Raw genomic sequence first — 20,232 nt, forward strand, 5'->3', positions numbered from 1 at the left:
CGGAGAGGCTGGAAAAATGCGCGTATCTCAGAGGGACAATTTCGCTTGCGCAATTTTCCGGCTTCGCTCCAGATCCCCCTATTCAACGCGCGCGCGCCTGGCCTGTGTGTCATTTTTGCTATTAAATTAGATTTCCCGATGGCAATCTGACGAGGACTTTGTGAACGCGCGGGCGCGCGTCAGAGAGTGAGTTTGTATTTTCCTCGAATTTAGAGTGGTGAGATGGAATCGCAGGTGCACTGCGCGGACTGATTGCTGTTTCATGTCTCTCATGTCCACTCGGTGTGATTTTTAGAATCGTGAGAAAAACGAGATTCGTCAAGGCATAAGAACTCGTCGAGCTAGACGAAAGGAGAGCATCGACCTCGTTGCTGTGCCGTGCGAAAGGAGGGCTCGACAGCGGAACGATAAAAACGTCTCATATTTACAGCCGCTCAGTCATAAATACTCCAGCCGATACAAGTTTCTGCAGATATTTCCCGCCTGAGAGAGAAAAAAGACGAGCGAAATTCCGTTCGTCATTCCTTCTCGAAAACTTTGGCGTCGGCGAAGGCATTTATGCAGCGAGCTCGGAAAGTTTGCCATCTTCCGCTACGCCTCTCACCGACTCTGCTTAGCATTGGAAATGTGGGTCGTCGCCGCGCTCTGCCGCCTTTCCGAGTCTAGAGACTGTATAGATACACTCATACAAGTGCACGCATGCATGTATAGACGTAGACTGATAGAGGTGGCGGATATATAGCATCGACTTTACGGCTGTACATCAAAGACTACTTTGAGGCGAGTTTCCGGCTTCAGCTCGCCCTCTCTCTCTCTCTCTCTCTCTCTCTCTCTCTCTCTCTCTCTCTCTCTCTCTCTCTCTCTCTCTCTCTCTACTATCGCGTCGCGCACTGTTCCCCGGAGCAAGGTTTAATTTTTCGCGGATTCGCAGTTGAAAGTCTCGCGGTTTCGAGCTCGATATATGATACGTCTACACTCGTATAGTCTACTCTCATAATACATGTAGATTATGTCATTTTATTTGCACTTTGCGCAAAATGAGGAAATACATATTCGTTCTCGGCTTCTTAACTATGTATTATATAGACTCTTATCCACTGCTTGAACTCTTCGAGTCTCTGGTCAGCGAAGATAGGTGGCGCGAGGGTGATTTCCCATTTCCCTCGTTGCTTTCTGCGAGTCCAGCGTTATAATACATAGCGGTACATAGCACCCGTTCCAAAACTACCGTTTGTTGAATCTGTGCTTGGGCCGCTCATTCTATACAACAACTCTATGTGCTCTAACTTTAAGTAATCAAGCTTGCATGAACTTATTATATGCAGTATCAAGCTAAATTGCATATTTGGCTCTGCGCTTTTCAGAACGCAACAAACAACCTACTGCGACGTTCCTAGTATGAGCGAATGCAACACCTCTAAATTGTTCCTTAAATAAAAGACGAACCACGAGCCTTACTTTCAAGCGTAGTTATCCTAGCAATATTGATTCTTCCTATCAGTATCCATCTAAGCGCAGTAGCCTGGGCAACAGGGGTACCTATGTTGTACCACGTACTACTGCTAGTACTACGAAACATGCGTAAGTGGCTCTCATCGAAAAAAAGTTGTTTATTCATCCAATAGAGAGATCGGTTTCTCTCCGACGGGTTACGAGCTTCTTTGTGCGAAGATTATCCAGCCGACGATATATTCTTCTTCGCATAACAATAGGCTGTGAGCTTATTGGCGGATCGATCAGATTCAGTGATTGTTCCGACTAATTAGGGTCGCGCGCGACGGCAGTACGGTTTTTCATTCCTGACGAGCTAGAAAAAGCTAAATCAACAAACATTGTATACCTACCTTCTTGAACTTGCGGGAATAATGGATCGATCGCCGTCTGCCTCGACTTTGTTCTGGCTTTATTCAGGTCCGGCGATTGTTGCGCGGTATAAGCACACTGCTGATGCGACTCTCTGAAACGAAAAGCCAATAATAATTAGCGCGTTCTTTGTTCGAATTCTTTACTGTAAAATGAGATCGGATCAGCAAAGGGAATGGGAAAAATTTCCTCCTCATTCCGACGCATTGAAAACAATCAAAAGCCAGCCGCGGGGATATGACCAGCAGCATCAGTTGCGCCGGCAAATTCACGAATAATTATTAATCGACCCGTGATTTTTATTCTCCATACATAACGAATTGTGCGTGCACACAGAGGCGACGATTAATCACGCGGAGATTAATTATTTTTCGCTGGGGCAATAAGCCACAACGGGGAAAAAAAGCTCGGTGTGTGGGAGTAAGATATAGAGCGTTATTCAGAGACTGCGGGATAATGAAGGGAATTTTGATATTGATTTAATCAATAAGTGGGACGCGTCGAGCTATAGCTTGCGCGCGCGGGTGGTTCAATTACCAGTCAAAACTGGCGGTCCAATTAGGCTTTGCTCTAATAAGGAAAACATGTAAATTAGCTGTTTCGGCCGGCGAAACTTCAAGGCCCCCCTGGATCTATAACGGCTTAATTATCTCTTTCGGTCCTTCGAGCTTTAATACCGAAAGCCAGCTTCCACGACTTGATTTCTCGCTGCGTTGAAGTGATTGATGAGACCGACGGAATCGCAGTGGTGTATACAGCGCTCACGCGAAAAACTTTAACCGTCGAGTCGCAACGCACTCGAGCGCAAGAACTCGACGCTGCGCTTAACAAACGCACGGAAACAACTAAGTTGGCGAACTTGGCTCTCTCTCTCTCTCTCTCTCTCTCTCTGTCTCGTAACTCAGTTAGACCCTGCTGATTGTTTTCGTCATTTTTGAGTCGTGTACGTGTACGTCGCTTCGCACAACAATGCCCGTACGTACAAGCAACGATAAATTCCGCTCGTATAAAAAGCTGCGAATAAAAACTCTCTCGATCGACGTTTACGCGACGTATAATCGGAGCGATAAATCTCCCCCTATACGATACGACCTCGATTTTTCAATCAAAACTGTAGCCCAACGGTGTGTGTACCGCGGTATAGCCTTTCGAAATTTCAGTGCCATTGCGACTTTCTCTCATTAAGGCGCGCTGAGGAAAGCTAATTTCCCGGGGCCGATGTATAAGAGTCTCGTAAAATCGCTAACAGGCGAGCCGCCTCGCGGCTAAACGGTGCGATGCATCGATTAAAACGTTAAAAGCCAGCCCTCTCTCTCTCAAAGTATAAATTACGCGGCTGCGCGGGGCGTTAAAATAAAATCCAAAGTGACAAAGTAAATCATCTCGTTATATCTAATATCGTCACGCGCCAAGTTTCTTAGCACAGCGGGAGACGAAGGTCGTCCTGTTATAAGCGATCGATGCGCCGCAGGACCACCAATACATCTGTGGGGGAAGGGGGGAAGAGATAGATAGATAGATAGAGAGAGAGAGAGAGAGAGAGAGAGAGAGAGAGAGAGAGTCGAAAAAGCGAAACTACGTTTGACGGGTGTAATCAGCCGTCGATCGCCGCGAACAAATACAAGGCGAGAGGGATGATGCTGCAGCGGGTAATTCGATCGAGCAGTGGCGGAGGCTTTTACGAGATTATATGCTCGGATCTTCCAAATTCCTCCACGGCGCCGGCTAATTAGCTTTGCCTCAACTGACTGCCCTCGAGGATTTTCCCGGTACATATAGGATGAAATTGCGCAAGTCGAGAGCGAGAGCGATTGTTTTAAGTTTGGAATTAAATTTTCTCCGCTATATTTGCCGCTGCTGTAATCATTTTCTATCTGTGTGGTTATTGTGTAGTGTATTTTTGATTGTTATTAGCGGGGTGGACTGTTGATTGTGAAAAGCATTTAAATTAATGATTGATTCGTCGAAAATTGTAATAATTTTACGATGCAGGTGGTGAAGATAATGACGCATTTCATTTAAGCGTTAAAATTTTATTTATCACTTTATGATCAGTAATAAAATAAAATGAAATAGCTTTAAAAATCCAAAAAAGTAACTTTAAAATTGGAAGATCAGTAGGCTATCGAAATATCGAGAACGCGAACAATAATGCAGCATTAAAGGCAACGATAACGAAAATTCCGTCGGTGATACGTATCTTCCTCGGAGAAAATGTACCTTTCGTACCCGCGTTCTGTGTTTGAGCAAGAAACCTAATCATGAGCTCGAATCTCGATCCAGCCCCCAGAGCGAAATATTCAATACGACGTCCGATTCATCGACATTTTTCCATAGCTTCAATAATAAATCGCCGGCAACGCTCCGGGGAAATCGACTGAGCTCGCTCGCTGTATTATACAAGTGTGTGTGCGTATCGGCGTTTCCCCCCTCTCCAAACATCAGTACATACCTATAGTTGCTCTGCATAATTCATGAAATTATAATCCTCCTAATACCGCGTGTGTTTGCGCGTAAGCCGAAGCTCTTTGATCCGCCGTCGGTCGCCAATACACTAAATTATTGATTCGAGCGGACCCGATTCCCGTCGATCTTTTATGTATGTGCGAGTAGCATATCTTCCTCGGGATGATACGACGCGAATTTCGTATTTCATCGTAGTTTGCGACGGCGCGGGAAAAATGAGCTTGAAATGCGAATTTCTTCAGTAGCGAGCGTGTTTCAAAGCGCAAGAAAAGACTCCGTACGAAGCAAAAAGTCATTAGTTCACAGGACACCGTGGAAAATAAGAGAATAAGAGTTTATACGCAGCTTTCACGTCGCGCTCGGCCAATTATTCGCGCACAAAGGAACGTATCGCATTATTCGCCGGACGGTAATTGCGCGCGAGTGCGCCCACCCCATGGCCCTCTCTCTCTCTCTCTCTCTCTCTCTCTCTCTCTCTCTCTCTCTCTCTCTCTCTTTCTCGTACATACACACGTCCGATTTGTTCCGCACAATAGCTCGTCGCTACACACACACACACACACACACACACACACGTACACTCCTTCGGACTTACAAGCTGCTGCCGGCGGCTCGTACATTACTCGCGGAGGTCAAAATAGAATCCCGGACGAGAGAGAGAGAGAGAGCTTCGGACCTTCGTCTTCGCTCTCTCGTTATACCTCTGCGCCCGATGTCGCTCCGTCCGTTCTTTCGTGGAAAGAGATAGAGTGCAGTAGTGTACGGGAGCCATCGCCGGACGCCCCTGGATATTGCTGCCGCAGGCTGTTTGCCGAGTATGAGCCAAGTGCCACCACCGCGAGAGAGGGAGAGAGAGAGAAAGACGGACCGTCGTCGTGTCTGATGTCCGAGGAGTTAAGGGCGCGCGAAAGTTAGAGAGAACTGCTGCTGCTGCGGGATGTCGCTGGCTTTATTGGATAATTGCCGGATAATTGATCGAGTTTGCTTCGACGCTTCTCTCCGCGGCCGACGTTTATTTGTTTCCTTACGTTCCCCCGACCTGATGTGTACTTTATTTTTCAAGCCGAAAGCGCGTATTATGCATGGGCTCCGTGTGTCCCAGTGCGGAAAACGCGATAAGCACTACCGCGCATTACGGGACACGCGGCAGGCAAATTCGCGACGATTCTTCTTGCCCCGCTCCATCTTTCTCTCCCTCCCTCTCTCTCTCTCTCTCTCTCTCTCTCTCTCTCTCTCTCTCTCTCTCTCTCTCTCTCTCTCTCTCGCTCTTTGAGAAAGTTGGTCCGTCCGCTTGATGGATCGTCTCCCGCGCCTGTTTCTCTCCGCTCCTTGGTCTGCTCGTTTTTTGCAACCGTCACCGCTGCAGTCTCCGCCGGGTATTATACATGGCGACCGCGAGTTTCGGAATGTTCGCGAGTTTTCGAGCTTTTCCTTCTTGCTCTGTGCATGTGTATGCCTAGAGTTGAGCTGTCGTCGTTGAAAACACATTTTAACCGCAATAATCAATCCACTTCGCAGCGTAAAAAGAGAGGGATTCCAATTCCACGCCCGTTTCCCCGCGCACACGTTTATAAACAAGAAAATTCCCGATACATTTCGCTCGCAAGCGCGACCCATAAAAAGCGGAAGAGCATCGGCGGCGGCTCGGTTGATCGATTGTCGAGGCACGCGCGCGCAGAGCAGCCCAGAAGGAAATTGCGATATTACACGGCGACGACTTTCTCACCCGCGTGTGTGTTATATTCTTTCCGAAAAATTTCCCGAGGAAAAGTCCTCCTCCTCCTTCTTCGCTCGTCGCGCGCGAAAACTCCGTTTCGGAGATGACTATACCGCGGATCAATTTCCCCTCTGACGATATCCGAGGGTGAGGAGGAGACTATACACAGCCGCGTGTGTATACGAAGTTGCAGAGCGAGAGAGGATAGCCTCATAACGGCTGATATGCGAAATGGAACCTTAACAAGGAGCTCGATATTCCTGGCCTGGAATTCACGGTGGCCGTAATTGTTTATGGTGTTGTAAGTACGGGCTCGGCGCCGTTCGGCGAAATTATTCCATTAGCCTTGCGGAAGTATAGCGCGCACTCTCGCGCGCGTGTGTGTAGCATAAAGAGAGAGATAAAATTTTAGACGACGCTCGATTACGCGCGGAAACGCGATTCTCGCCCGATACACGCAGGAACGGGAAAGAAATCGAGGCGGCGAACCGAATTCACCTCAAAGCTCCTCTCGCAAGTCGTGCGTGTGCGGTTATACACACAGGGCTTATAGGCTCGTATTGTCGGGGATGAGCGCGGGCCGCGGATAGCAGGGGAACGCCGCAGACTGGATCAGTTAAGCCGGTGCGTCGTTAGCACGGCTCTGATGGGATGTATGATAAAAATATGAAGGTCTCGGCCCATCGGAATTTCTTCCTAATCTCGGGGGCTAGTGGAGGGGAAAAATTACCGGTACGTGACCTAACTGATTTTTTCGCTCGTTCGTTAGAGGTACGAGGGGGTATCCGTCATAATAAGGAAGTGTATGGAAAAAAATGATACGCTGTCTCGGGTAGGTTTGCTCACTTAATAAATGTTCGGTTAAGATGCTTTTGCCCGGGAGAGCGATAAGACAGTGGTTTTTTTTTCTTGTCTCTCTCGGCGGGATTGAAATATGTTGCTGTAGTAGTCTTCAGCGGATGACTGATCTAGGACGTCGCTATTGTCGTTATCAAGAGATGCTTTTCAAAATCCTCTTGACAAACATATCGACGCCGACATTGAAAAAAATCTCATCACCTCTCGAGTAGCCGAGTCTCGATCAAGCGCAGTGTATACTCCGCAGCGAGTAAATAACTCCCCTAGAAGCGTCGACAGAAAGCTGCGCGTGTAAGTCCTCCTTTCTCACAAAGATTAACCCTCGAAAACCGCAAAGCGATCCTCAATACGATCCACACACACACACACACACACACACACACGCACACACACAAGCGACTCGAAAGTGAAAAAGAAAAATAGCAATAATAATGCAGCCCCTTTTCCAGCGCGACGTACATAATACACGCGGACGACCGCGCCGACAATGGTCGTCCCCGTCACCATCGCGGAAATAGCTTTCCGCTCCAAGAACCGCTTTGTTATCGCTTTCTAAGGTTTCTCCCTCTCGCCATACTACTGCGTGGTACATGAACAAGTGTTACAGTAGAGTGACTGGATCGCTCGAAAATTCACGCGGCAGAGAGACGACGACTATGACGACTGGATGTATAAGGTATACGTACATATGACACAGTAATACATTGATGACGCGATTTCTTGGCTAGGGAGAGCATTGTCTGGCATAGTCCCGATATCGCTATCTCTGTGTGTGACTGCAGTAGTCGGTGCTCCAGACCTCTCTTAACCGAGAATATCTTCCCGCAGGAGTTGTGTCTATAGAACCGCCGAAACGGCGCGGCATTTACTACTGCGGGGGCTCATTGTCGGCGGCTGCGTGGCAGGAGTTGAACCGCGAAACGCGCGCCTGTCATTACACGCGCCAGAGAGAGAGAGAGAGAGAGAGAGAGAGAGAGAGAGAGAGACAGACTTGTGCATGTATAATGGACACGTTCACCTGCTATGTATGAACTCCGTAGCCTGTACGTGCGTGTGAGGAGGAGAGCTTGACGGAAAATTCAATAGACGTGGGCACTAGCTCCGTACGCGCGTAGGTGTGGATACTATTGCTGCAAGGAATGAATGCTTTGTGCTATGCGCAGTCCAGATGAAACGATCCCGACGCGAAAGTAGTAGCTGGATCACGGGGGTGTGAACGGTTTGACTGGGAGTTTCTCGTGAGTTACGGTTTAATTAGAGAGAGAGAGAGAGAGAGAGAGAGAGAGAGAGAGAGAGAGAGAGAGAGAGAGAGAGAGAGAGAGAGAGAGAGAGAGAGAGAGAGAGAGAGAGAGCGGTAGAGGCGAAATTGACGGGGTATTTATTTCGTTGATTCGGAGAGGACGCTGTGCAGTTTGTCTGGATTTTTAAAAGCTCTGACGATGAAAAAGCCGAGTGACGCTTCGAAGCTTGCAGTAAACCTTTTTTTTAAGTTTAGTTTACGTTTCATTCATTACGCGAACGAAATTTTGGTCACTTTTTGATTTGGAACTTCATTATATTATTAGTTTTAGGCTGCAAAGTAATTGAGGCGTGTACTTGGTAGAAACGTATACATTATTTTCACATTATTCTAATCCGTTATAGATAAAGGTAGAATAAGGCAGTTGAGCTCCATCATGAGCAGCCAGAGCTCACAAAAAATATTTCTTGTCCCAATCCTAATTGTGAGTTTAGAAGTACCACAAAAAGAGCACTGTATGGTCACTACCCAGAATCAGGAGAAGAAGAGCTCAAAAAAGGTTTCTTGTCCTAATCCTGTCATGCCGCTACATTTACTTTCTGTGTGCAGATTAACTGATAAAGGTAATAAAAATCTGGAAAGTTGAAGAGGCGGGGATCAAAAACCAATGCAAAATTGCTTTTTACTATACGTCCGATTCTGAATGCTCGGATATCGCTAGCGTTTAAGCGGATCTTTTTTCCTCACTTAAATCAAAACTACAACGTTCGATTTAAAACTACGCGAACGCTAAGCTCTACCCGCAGATTTTCCACGTTTTAAAATTTTTTTTTCACATTTCCAGCTAAGACAAGAATTTTTCTACCAAAACTTGCTAAAGCCGACATGAATTTCACCGAAATTTCAGCGCACTTTTTAGTCCTCAAATTTTCAAAAAATTCACCCTCTGAATCCGATTACCCGCCAAAAAATATTCGTCCTTTTCTATACCTCACTCGGTAGGTTCATATGCACGCGCGCGAACTTTTTCACCACGCAATAGTGACTACACACTGTTCCGTTCGCGTGACTCTACACTTTCGGCAGCTCGTCAATGCTCGATCCGGCCCGTTGTTCTTTCTCTTCCGGCCATCTATTTTTTTTCGTCGGAACCCGCACTTTTTCGCATTAACAAATTAACACTCTGTCGAAGCTCCGCCAGCAACTCCCGAACGGCCCCTTTGTCGCCTCGCAATTGTGCGCGAGAGATGCAGCCGCGCATGTACACACCGGGCGCTCAATGGCCGATTGTTTTTTCGCGTCGATATTCTCTCTCTCCCTCTCCCTTTTTTTTCATTTTCAAGCCGCGTCGCGCGAAATGAAAAGGAGCAGATGGCGAGATAATTAAGGAGAGAGCGATGAGTTATCGACGACTGCGAGCGTGTGATTCGAATTTTCAAGTGCGTATTATCCCTCCGCTTAACTGGGTCGCCGTCGCCGCCTCGCGAAACTGTGTTATTACAGCTGTAAATAACGCGGAAGACGGGGTCACGTAAGCTGCAGCGCCGGCCCTACTGCTAACGCCCTTTTTTTCTCTCTCGAGTCTGAAGTTGCGCTTTTCCGAACTTTGACTCTACTGCAGCTTGCGTAACTGCGTATGTCCCCCTTTTTAATTCGATTAAAAATGCGCAGCGCGAAGAGAACGGAATCGCTAATGTGATTACGGCGCGTTGCGCGGCGCAGCGGCTGCTTTTTCCATTCTTTCTTCGCTCGGGAGGAATTTGCATTCGGCGTGTTGCGCTTGCTGCAAATTAGTATGAATGAGATCGCATTGTATCGCGGAAGCTGTAAACACTGACGAATGATTAACTCCGAAACGCCATGTGTATACTCTAATTTACGGGGAGAAAGTATTTTTCTCTCAAAGTAACGAAGCGTCAGCGCGATAATTCACGGATCACGAAGCCGCGATCATCCCCGAATAAAGCAGCACACATCCGCGTCATTCAGCTCTGCTGATAATAGGGACCATTCTTTCCGTTGACGTGTGCGCCCGTGTCACTGCATTTTCCAAACGCGTACAATAATTGTTCCAAAAGCGCATTAGTCGAGGGTCCGGCGCGTGACTTAGGCTCCTAAGCCTGGTGCTCGAGCCTGCCTCGGCGAGATAAAAGAGCTGCGGGATTATCCCCGGGATTACGGCTGTGCTCCCGCCGATTAAAATAGCCTATATTGCTGATGAAAACTTACCGTTTGATAAAGCTCGATTCCTTTTTTTCTACATTTTTTTTGCAATTCATAAGGCGAGTGTAACGAAGAACCGAAATTAGCGCCCTCATGACGATTCGCACGCTCGGGCTTTTTTTCATTCCATAAAAGAAGCATCGACGCGCTCAGCTTGGGTAATGCCATTATAATACCGCAATCGATTCGCCAGCAGCGAGAGAGAAAGAGAGAAATGCACGTGCGTTTTACGCTCGTCGGCGATAAAAATTTTTTCTCGGCGCGCACAACTCATGCCCACCACGTTTTATACATTATTAATCCCGCGATGCGGATGCCCTATGTTTCCTGAGTCTACCGAAATTTTAACGAGCCTCTTCGTGGCTTGAAATGTAAATTAAACCACTACGAAGAAAAAGAAAAGTTTTTGCGGGATCGGGTCGTTAAGTAGAAAAGTCCGAATACGGCGAGGCCGAAGCACTGAATCATTTAACCATTCGGACGAGCTCGAGTTCATTTTCGTTGTCCGCCTTTCGAGAGCTTTCCGAGCATTTAATAGTTCATCGGATAAGAATAATAATAATAGTAGAGTATACGCTACATCGAGCGAGAGGTTCGTCAAAGCCCTAAACCTCTCCGACGAGAGATGGTCCGTAGACACGAACGCGCAGAATGAAGACCGAACACAGTGTATAGCCACGTGTCCGATTGCCATAATAACGCCAACGTCACGCGTTCGCAACATAGAGGTCCGCGTAAGGCTCGAATGACCGCTGTCAAGCCTCTCTCCTCTGCTGCAGCGCTAAACAAAGGTAGTATACGGCTTACGCAGCTGCGTCAGTCCGTGGGAAATACGAATTTCCGTGCGGCGCGCAGATGGACATTCCGTCGCGCTGGAAAATCATTGCGCCGTTTGAGAGTATTTAGGGCTGTCGGATGAGTTGTGGAGCTTGCAAACTCTGTTCACTGCCTTTATACGCGCGCGGGGAGTAAATGTTTTTTTTTCTCTCTCGATATTTCACGCAGGAACGCGCGCTAAATTAATTTCACGGTCCATCCGGCCGAGTTTTACGCGCGGCATGTAATAAATCGCCGCACCGCGCGGTGTACACGCGCCGGGCACATAAACAGCGTTGCGGCGCATAAAAGTTTTCCGGTGAGTCGCGCGTTCGGCAAAGATTATTAAAGGACACTTATGCGCCGGTAGTATAATTTGTTCGGCCAATATTTGAATTTTCCTCGACGGCAAAGTCGGCTGTATGAGATCGAGCGACGGACGTAAAAGTTATATCGCTTCGCCGCCGCCGCCGTCGTCGTCCTGAATCCGCGACTTAAAGCTGTAAGCTGTCTTTATCTCCTCTTCGGATTTATTCCTCAACGGTATTATCAAGAAAATTTGCGATCGCAAGTTTTAATGAATGCATCTCGAGGCACTCGGATGTTTGTGCAGTTTAGCTGCGGCCCCTCCTCCTCTTTCTTATTTTATTAAGCGATTAGCGGTTCAAAAGCTCGCGCATAAATTACGATGATTTATTGCGCGACTTATTTCATTCCTTTCCTGCAGGAACACGCTCTACACATTTTATAAACTTTTCAGCTTTCGTTCAGCGCGCGGAGGGTATTTTGTCTTTGTGGCGCTACTAAAATTTTCAGGATGTCTCTCAACATTCAAAAAAGTTTCAAAACTGTTGCAAGCTCCGGGAAAGAAACAAGCGTGTAGCGTTGCAAAACTGCAACTTTATTTCCATGCAAAAAAGCTTCTCTCTCTCTCTCTCTCTCTCTCTCTCTCTCTCTCTTCGCTAACTTTATCGATACTGCCGAATAAAGGGACGATATATTCTCTTGGACCGTTTGCCTCTTTCTCTCGGGGATCGATAATTCTCGATAAAATAGTATCAATACCTACTTTTTTCCCGCTTAATGAATCAGCAATCCAAATAGAAAAAGATACACGCTCGCAAAAAGCAGGGCGAAAAAATTGGCTTAACACCTCTCGCGCGCAGTGAATCGACCCTCTCTCTCTCTCTCTCTCTCTCTCTCTCTCTCTCTCTCTCTCTCTCTCCTTTCCCGAGGACCGCTTTACAGCAACTAAATCAAAAAACGATTTTCCCCGGCTTTCATACCATGCCCACCACCACCTATCCATATAATCCAATAAATCTCCAGGCCGGCGTAGACACAATAGCGCGCCTGCGCTTTCGCAAAAAATCTCCATTACAGCGCAGCGCTGCGGCATTCTTCGCTCCACTCTCTCTCCCTTCGCACTTTTCTCGGAGAGAGCGAGTGAGAAAAAGAGAAAAGAGGCTGAAGCGTCGATTGTTCATATTGGCAAATCCTTCGCGAGCCGGCCGAGCGTCACGACAAGCCGTTCGGCCGCAAATTACCCTTTAATAGCCGACATCGAAGAGCTTTTAACCCCCATCCCTGCAAGCTGCAACGCAATATCTGTGTGCGCGAAACGACGCGCCGCGTGTATTTCCTGCGTGTAAAGCCCTGTACTGCGACGAGTGCATGCGTGTGCGGAAATCGAGAGGAAAAAGAGAAGAGAAAGAAGCTTGCACCGAGGCGAAGGAAATGGAAGCTTGCAAAAAATGGACGAACGGAGATGAAACGCTACTATACTGTACAGCATTGAGAGGATTTTAAGTAGACATTTTAGTCGCTGAATTCATGATGATTACGATAATCAAACAATTTCAAAAGTATATACAACAGCAACACCTGTAGCACGTACACTTCTGCGTGTACATTCGACATAATGAAGCATAAAAATGCGGCGCTTCGACAAATAAAAAACTTCGCCCCGCGGCAAATTACCGACACGTCGAAATTTCCAAAAGTATTTAACGGCTCTCGGCCTCCGCCGCGAGATAGAGCCGTTAAACTTTTCGATATTAGTAAACTAACCTCAATTCTCAACTTCACTATTGAATAACTTTCCTCCCGCAGCGAACTTCTGCTCTCCGACCCAGTGTGCGACCTTTTTTCTCTCCTCGCTCGCGTGCCCGCGCATTTAGAATATTTACAGCGTCCGCGAGAACGTCCAGCGCCGTTAGGTTTTTTTTTTTGTCAAAATTCCCCCGAGGGGGTGTCCGAGCGAACGCGTATGAATTATTCATATGAACTGCGCGTCGCTGGCCTGCATCCCCGAAACTACTATCGGCGAACCGATTTTTCCAAGATATACGGGAGCTTTACCTTTGTCAGCCGCGCGTGTGTGTTCTTGAATTAACGCGGAGCTTTTGATTCATCGATCGATATTTATGGATATCGAATACCGCGCGCGAGTGTACAAATTCCCGGCGAAGATCGAGTTTCGCTGCAGGGAAAAAAAGCTATATTCGACCCGCGCAAAAATCGGTTATTCATGCAGCGCTCTCGGCCGTTATTAACCAGCCGTTTAGCCGGCTCGCACGTATTTATACAACAATCTCCATCGCGCGCATCGAAAAAATAAATTCGGGGAATTTCCTTCCTCGTGAATATGCACGACCGCATGGCTGAAAACTACGCCGGAAAAGTCCTCTTCCCTCAAACGCAATCCGCACACACCAACACACACACATACGGGCTATCCGATGAATTCGAAAGAGCTTCCGTGCTAATCACACAGGCCGGATTTTCAATCAACGCGTCCGATAGCCGCGAAAAGTTTTCGCTCTCAGCTCCCGGCTCGCAAAGGAGTGTGCAGTGCGACCTGGATTGCTCTATATAGTCGTCGTCGGCAAAGTAGTTCTCGATAGCCGGTGATAAATTCAAATAGCGTTCCGCAGAGACTGCTGCAGCGTGCAGCCACACCCGCGACGGCCGCCCGGGCGCGCACGTGGCAGCGCGCGTCGGTGCGGCCTTATGTAGCGGCGACAGAAAATCGTTAGCGATTTCACTCACTCTCTCCTCACTCTCGTCGTTTTTCTCCTATACGTGCATGCGTGGAATCGAGTTTCGCGCGTTGTGTATCGGATTCGTTTGATTTATTTTTGTCTCTCTTTCGAAGAGTCAGCGAGGGTATACGTGTATAAAGGCGCAAGTTGAGCGGGCGCGACAAATTAAGTTAAGACTCGCCCGGAATTCCAGAACAGCTTTCTCTGTGAGCGAAGGCGGATTGAATGATCGCCGCGCGCTTAATCAAAGTTGTCATTCGAGTTGGAAACTGGAGTGTGAGTACGTCGCTCCGATAATGGCACTGTGTGTATACCACTTTTTCCCACACGTATACTGAAATTCCATTCTACGTGTTTAAAGTAAACTTTCGCGCGTTGCGCTCCATAACCGATATTTTCAACGGCAAATCGCACTGCGCGTCTCGAGAACACACACTACCCTTTAGACTATTCTTCTCCCGGCAAATTTTTACGACTCTAACCGGCGCCTGCGGGAAAGTTATCAGCTCTCATCATATGCTAATCACCCGCTCGGCTGCGCGCATACTAATTTCAATTTGAATACCAAAAACGGCTCGTCGTGTCCGCGAAAATAATATTTGCATGCATCAGAATGATGGGGCTCGAATTTCGGAAATTAAGCTCCCGTCCGCCCGGCGCTTATGTACGTATCATCAGCATAGGGCGGAATTGCTCGGGCTACTTTCACATATGATATTATGACGTAATTCTTGTACACTGCGAAATAAAAGCTCGCGCGCGACTAATCCGAATTAGGCGCCGCGGCACCGCGAGCGCGGTCGAAGTAATTACGCGATAAAAGCATTCCGAGATAGGTGGGTATGATCTTTTGCGCGAACCGCGAATGAGCTTATTAAGCTCATCAAACGCGTAGTGCGTCGACTCATCACCGCCGCCGCCGACACACACAGAGTAATGAAAATTCATTAGCGCAATTAACGCGCTATATCCTTCGCATCCTTTTGCAAACCGAAGAAAAGGCATAGCCGAGATTGGCTGTTTTGACGCGAGCATTCAGCCTGATGGGAAGAACCGAGCTTTCATTCGGGTAATGCCCTGTGCATTATAGCTCGGAATCACTGGCCATAGCTCGAGCGAAAAAAAGTGTCTCGCACGCAGGGCGGAAAGTCATTCCGCTGCACGATATCGCTTTCCCCTGCCGAACCACATGTTGCTCTAGGCGCGCACGAGACTCAAAAAACAATCCCGGACGCGGATCCTCCATCGCGAGCTTATTTATCGGGCGCTGCTGCGCGTATCACCTGTTCTGGTCGATGAAGCACACCCAGGCCTTGACAAAAATGGATGATGGTCCCGAATAGGGACGTGATTGAGCGCCCTATCGCTTCCCTCCGCCGATCATCAGATTCGCCGCGTCTCCCGAGCTTGCGGAAGAGTCGTGTATGAAAGTCACTTTTTATTTCGCCCCGTACGATCGCTTCCTCTGAGAGACGAAATACGAGCTTGCAAGCACGCATCGCGGTGAATGGAGGCCGCGCTTTCGGAGCTTACTGGGGCGACGATAATCCGAATGCCTCTCTCTCCGATAATATTAATTTTGCGAACAATCGCGAGCAGCTGAATGCACCAGCGGAGTGGAATACAGCGAGGGAGAAACAGCGACAAAGCTTGTCGCCGGTAAAATCGCAGCTAGCAAAGCAGTAGAATTTCAGCTGCGTGAATTTGAATGTGCGCAGAGCTCGAAACAGGCATCGGCAGAGCGCGCGCTCGCGCGGCTAAAGCGTGTGTACTCTCTGAATGGCCAATTACCTACAATTGACGAAAATCTTTGGAGCATTGACCTAAAAGCAAGCCCAGCGAGCGATACGTGCTCTGCCCAAATCAAAGCTCCGAGGCTTCGTCGTTGCGACGACGACGGCGGCGGCCAGGAGAAGGACGATAAACTAGCCATGCGGAATCGGACGCGCGGCAGCGCTTCGGGCTTGTCTTTTATCCTTATACGACTATTTGTGCCGCAACGGCACACGCTTGTCGCTCTCTAGTGCCGCTTCAGGCTTGAGCGTTAAGGAATTACGACCTTGGGCTGATTTATGGGTGCAGTGCGCTGGGTTTTTTGGTTATGGTTTTATCGGCGACGTTTCTTGCGTTTTGCGCGTGGAGAATTTTTCTATGAAATATATTCGAGGTAAAGGGGCATAAAAGTCGCAGGAAAAGAAGTTCCGAGCAGTGAGAAGTTGGTAATTGCATAAAAACACAATTTCCTCGCAGTCTTCCGTCAAACGACCGGATAACACCTTCCGACTTCCGGAGAAATCCGAGCCACCGTGTTTTCTTTTGTTCCTGGATTCCATCTAATAAGCACAAAGCGCCGCTTAAAAAAACGCCGCCACCAGCAACTCTCGTAATCGCATTGCCGAGGGAGCGTCAAACAGAGAAACTAGAGACAGACCGCGGCACGGCGCAAAGGATGTCGTCATCGGCTGTGAGATTCATCAGACGCGCGACCGCAGATGAAAGGGACGTGCAGAGAGAGAGAGAGAGAGAGAGAGAGAGAGAGAGAGAGAGAGAGAGAGAGAGAGAGAGAGAGAGAGAAGCGGATCCTAATCGTCTTCGAGCCATCGTGGTTTCTTGTATTAGCTCTCGGTCTTCTGCAGCGCGCTTAAGCTTATGAATTATTCACCCGGGAATTCGGAGCGTAGGCTGGAGTGAGCTTAAGATTACTTTGACTCCGTTTCCGAGCTGCTCCATCCGTATACTATATATTACGATCTCTCCTTGAAACGCCGACAGCTTTGACGAGGACGACTAATACTGCGTTTGGGAATCCAAAGGGTTTCTCTCTCCTGGGCTATATGCTATATGTATACACGGTCGAGGTACTTGCTGACCGTCTGTAACGTCGATGCTTTCCCTGGTGGGGCCACGAGGTTAAACGCGGGATGCTGCGGAAACGGCTTCGAACGCGAGCATTAAAATTTGACCAAGTTTCGCCGGAATTATATGTTGACTTGGTGGAACTTTAACCGTTGCTGCTGGAAGATTTTGAAATTCCATCAGGGGTTATACCCGAGAGCTGTGTTGACTTTGCAGCTGAAATCGTTTTTCAAACTATTGCGTACAACGTGCTCGCGCGAATATACTCTTTGAAATTTTCAATCTACTGCAGTGGATATTTCATGTACGCGCCGAGTATAATCGAGGCATCTAGAAGCTCGTCGATCGTAAATTCGAGCAACATTGTAACGAACGCTTTGCATTTACCGCTGCTCGCAGATACAGCGCGCGGGAAATAATCACAATATTTCAAATATTTAGCGACGTCGGCACACTGCTGAATTCACTCGCAATTAAACGTATCGATGAATTCTCAATAAATTCTGGTGATATTTCGAAAAATGTTCGCACGACTGTTCACGACTTCGCGATTTATTCGCAAATTATTCACAGACGATCGGCGACATTGCGTGGGCAGAGAGAAACAGATTGCGTTACCAAGTGCATGATCGTAATTAGCCGTAAAAGAGAACAGTTTTGACGACAGGTGGCACATGGGCACTTTCCTCTTTCCCTAATCACGATGCGCGAGCGGAATCTATATATAGCGGTGTGTCGGCCACGCCAAAACTGCCTTGCTGGGCCTGTCTAAGCCGCTCATGCCGTAACTGCCCTAGTCTACGCGCTTGATTAAGGGGTCAAGCCTGGGTTAAATTTTTTAGAAATGTCTCTCGATCGGTCCGAGGGGGCATGTTTAAGGTACATTTTAAGCCCGGATAGAGTAAAGAAGACGGTCCGGATCTTTCAAAAAGCCGTGGCAAGTGACTGAAAACACTTATTTATATAGTGAAATGTCATGAATTTTGGTCAATGATTTTACAAGGTATATACATGTATTCAATTTTTTTTCAAATTACATCAAAAATTTGTTGGTAAGAAGAATATCTTTTTGTTTTTTTGCAGGATTTAACCCAGGCTTGACCCCTTAATGTAACCATTCTGAAGTTATTTCATTAGTTTATTTACATATATGTGTATGTGTACAGTATTTATATCACACACGGCGAACATAAGTATTCGAGCATGTAACACGATTGCCGTAACAAGAATATACATCGTTAGCGTACAGCGGATATCGCGAATGTATCGAACGGGTCGAAGAAGAGTTTATTTTTACTCCGCGTGTATCCAGTAACGGCATGACCATAAACCGCGCGCCATAAGAATGAATTTTTTCGCTATACCGGAAAAACCACTCGCTACATTATATCTGGTAAAAAATGTCTTGCGCGTAAAATTACATTTCCCCGGAGGTGGTATTATAATTAGAACAAGTGGAATGAAACGGCGAAAGACGCGAAAATTTAAAGGCATCAAGAATTAATGAAAATATCAAAGCTATACCGATTAAAGGCTGCTCAAAAGAATCCAATTATAAATTCGTTTCAAAGCGTCTCTGGCTGTGTACGAGAGACAAAAGGAGAGTTTATTTTTTGCGAATATTAACGCAGTTTAGACGAAGACGGGAGGGGGGAGCTGACGAGCTCACTGCAGCCCAAGAAGAACAATACACTTGCAGTAATAAAGCGGAAGTCAAATAGCTCGTGTCCCGAGACAAAGCTGACTATAATCGAGAGATAATTACAACGGCTGACTCTTACGTCCCTATAAAGTGAAATTAACTCGAGTACTGTAATTCAAGTTCGGTCGGATGGAGCCGCCTATAACGACTCGTTTTACGAATTTCCCTTATAACGCCCTTGGAAATTCGCAAGATAAGCGCAAAGTTGTATAAGTAATGCTAATGTCGGCAATTACGCTTTAGCCATTAATAGCGTACTTTAAACTCGAGTGCGCGGGCGATCAATTTTTAATTATAATACACGCGTAGCGCGCGGATGAAGCATATTTTATACGAACTTAATCCCGCCCATACACACCGCGTAAATATCCCGCTGACCGATACTCACCGGTAATTCCAAAGCTGTTTAAATATTTAACAACATATAACATCGGATCGAAAACTCGCAGTAGCCGTGCGGACGCGGAATTCAGCGTTACACGCTACGCGCACCGGACATCTTTCGGGAAACAATAGTTGCCGGGGTTTATGCGAACGCAGTTCGCACTATTTGCTACTCTATGAATATAACTTTGCCTGTTTAGTATTCAGCGGCGCGGCAAGTATTCTAAATCATAATTTAATTAATTATAACTCGAGCGAAACTTACTTAGTTCGCCGGAAACACATAATAGTTTAGTTCAAGAATAGGATCTACTACCCGCCGCCGCAGCCGCAAATGCGAAACTATTTTAAATAGACACGCTAACTTTGATATAATATTTATCTACTCGAGGAAAACCCATATGTAGCTTACCTAGTACGCGCGTATTGTTCACTATTTACGACGTCTATTAACTTCCTAAACATTCAGGTAAATTCGCCTCGATACCAGGTGAACGCGTGCATAAATCACGTCCTTGTGTGTGACGTTCTTAACGATCCTCGCTCTCTCCGCCCGATATTCCGCGCCACAAACCGAAGTTTCACCGCGAGTAAATACAAATGCGACCCCTTCAACTTTCCTTGCGAAAGCCCGGCGAGCTTTTTTCGCATAATTTTTTAACGGCGCTTCAAAAAAAGGCCGCAAGTTTTCGCAAAAGTAATTAAAGCGGGGGAAAAAAGCTACGAGAACTACACTGAAAAAGTTTTAACAATCTCGCGCGCGGAGGGGCTCAGCCTATCCGACATTCAAGTACAGTAAAGAAGAAACGACTTCGGCAGCACTTTTTATCGGCTGTCCGTAAATTTTGATTGGAGTTTCTTGTTTAACACCTCGCCGTTAGCCCTCTTGCGCGCGCGCGGCCAAGGCTGTTACGCGTGCAAAAAAAAAGAGAGAAGACGGATATGCCTCGTTAACTTCGATTTCGCTCCAAAGCTCGCGCGAATGGATTTTTATTTTTTCACCGACGCGTGTTATTCTCGCTTCTTAAAGGCTCCGTGCCTATGGACGCGGATTTTATACAAC

General features: G+C 47.2%; 1 protein-coding gene across 1 annotated transcript in view; it reads right to left on the bottom strand.

Moving 5' to 3' along the window:
* LOC100678098 overlaps positions 1 to 20,232 on the bottom strand; it is a 134,886-nt gene that overhangs the window by 111,891 nt on the left and 2,763 nt on the right. The window contains exon 2 of the mRNA XM_003424663.5: positions 1,845 to 1,957. The gene's annotated coding sequence lies outside the window, so the exon portion shown is untranslated. The remainder of the gene's footprint in view (positions 1 to 1,844; positions 1,958 to 20,232) is intronic.

Source organism: Nasonia vitripennis, chromosome 5 (genome assembly GCF_009193385.2).
Source record: "Nasonia vitripennis strain AsymCx chromosome 5, Nvit_psr_1.1, whole genome shotgun sequence".
Lineage (NCBI taxonomy): Eukaryota > Metazoa > Arthropoda > Insecta > Hymenoptera > Pteromalidae > Nasonia > Nasonia vitripennis.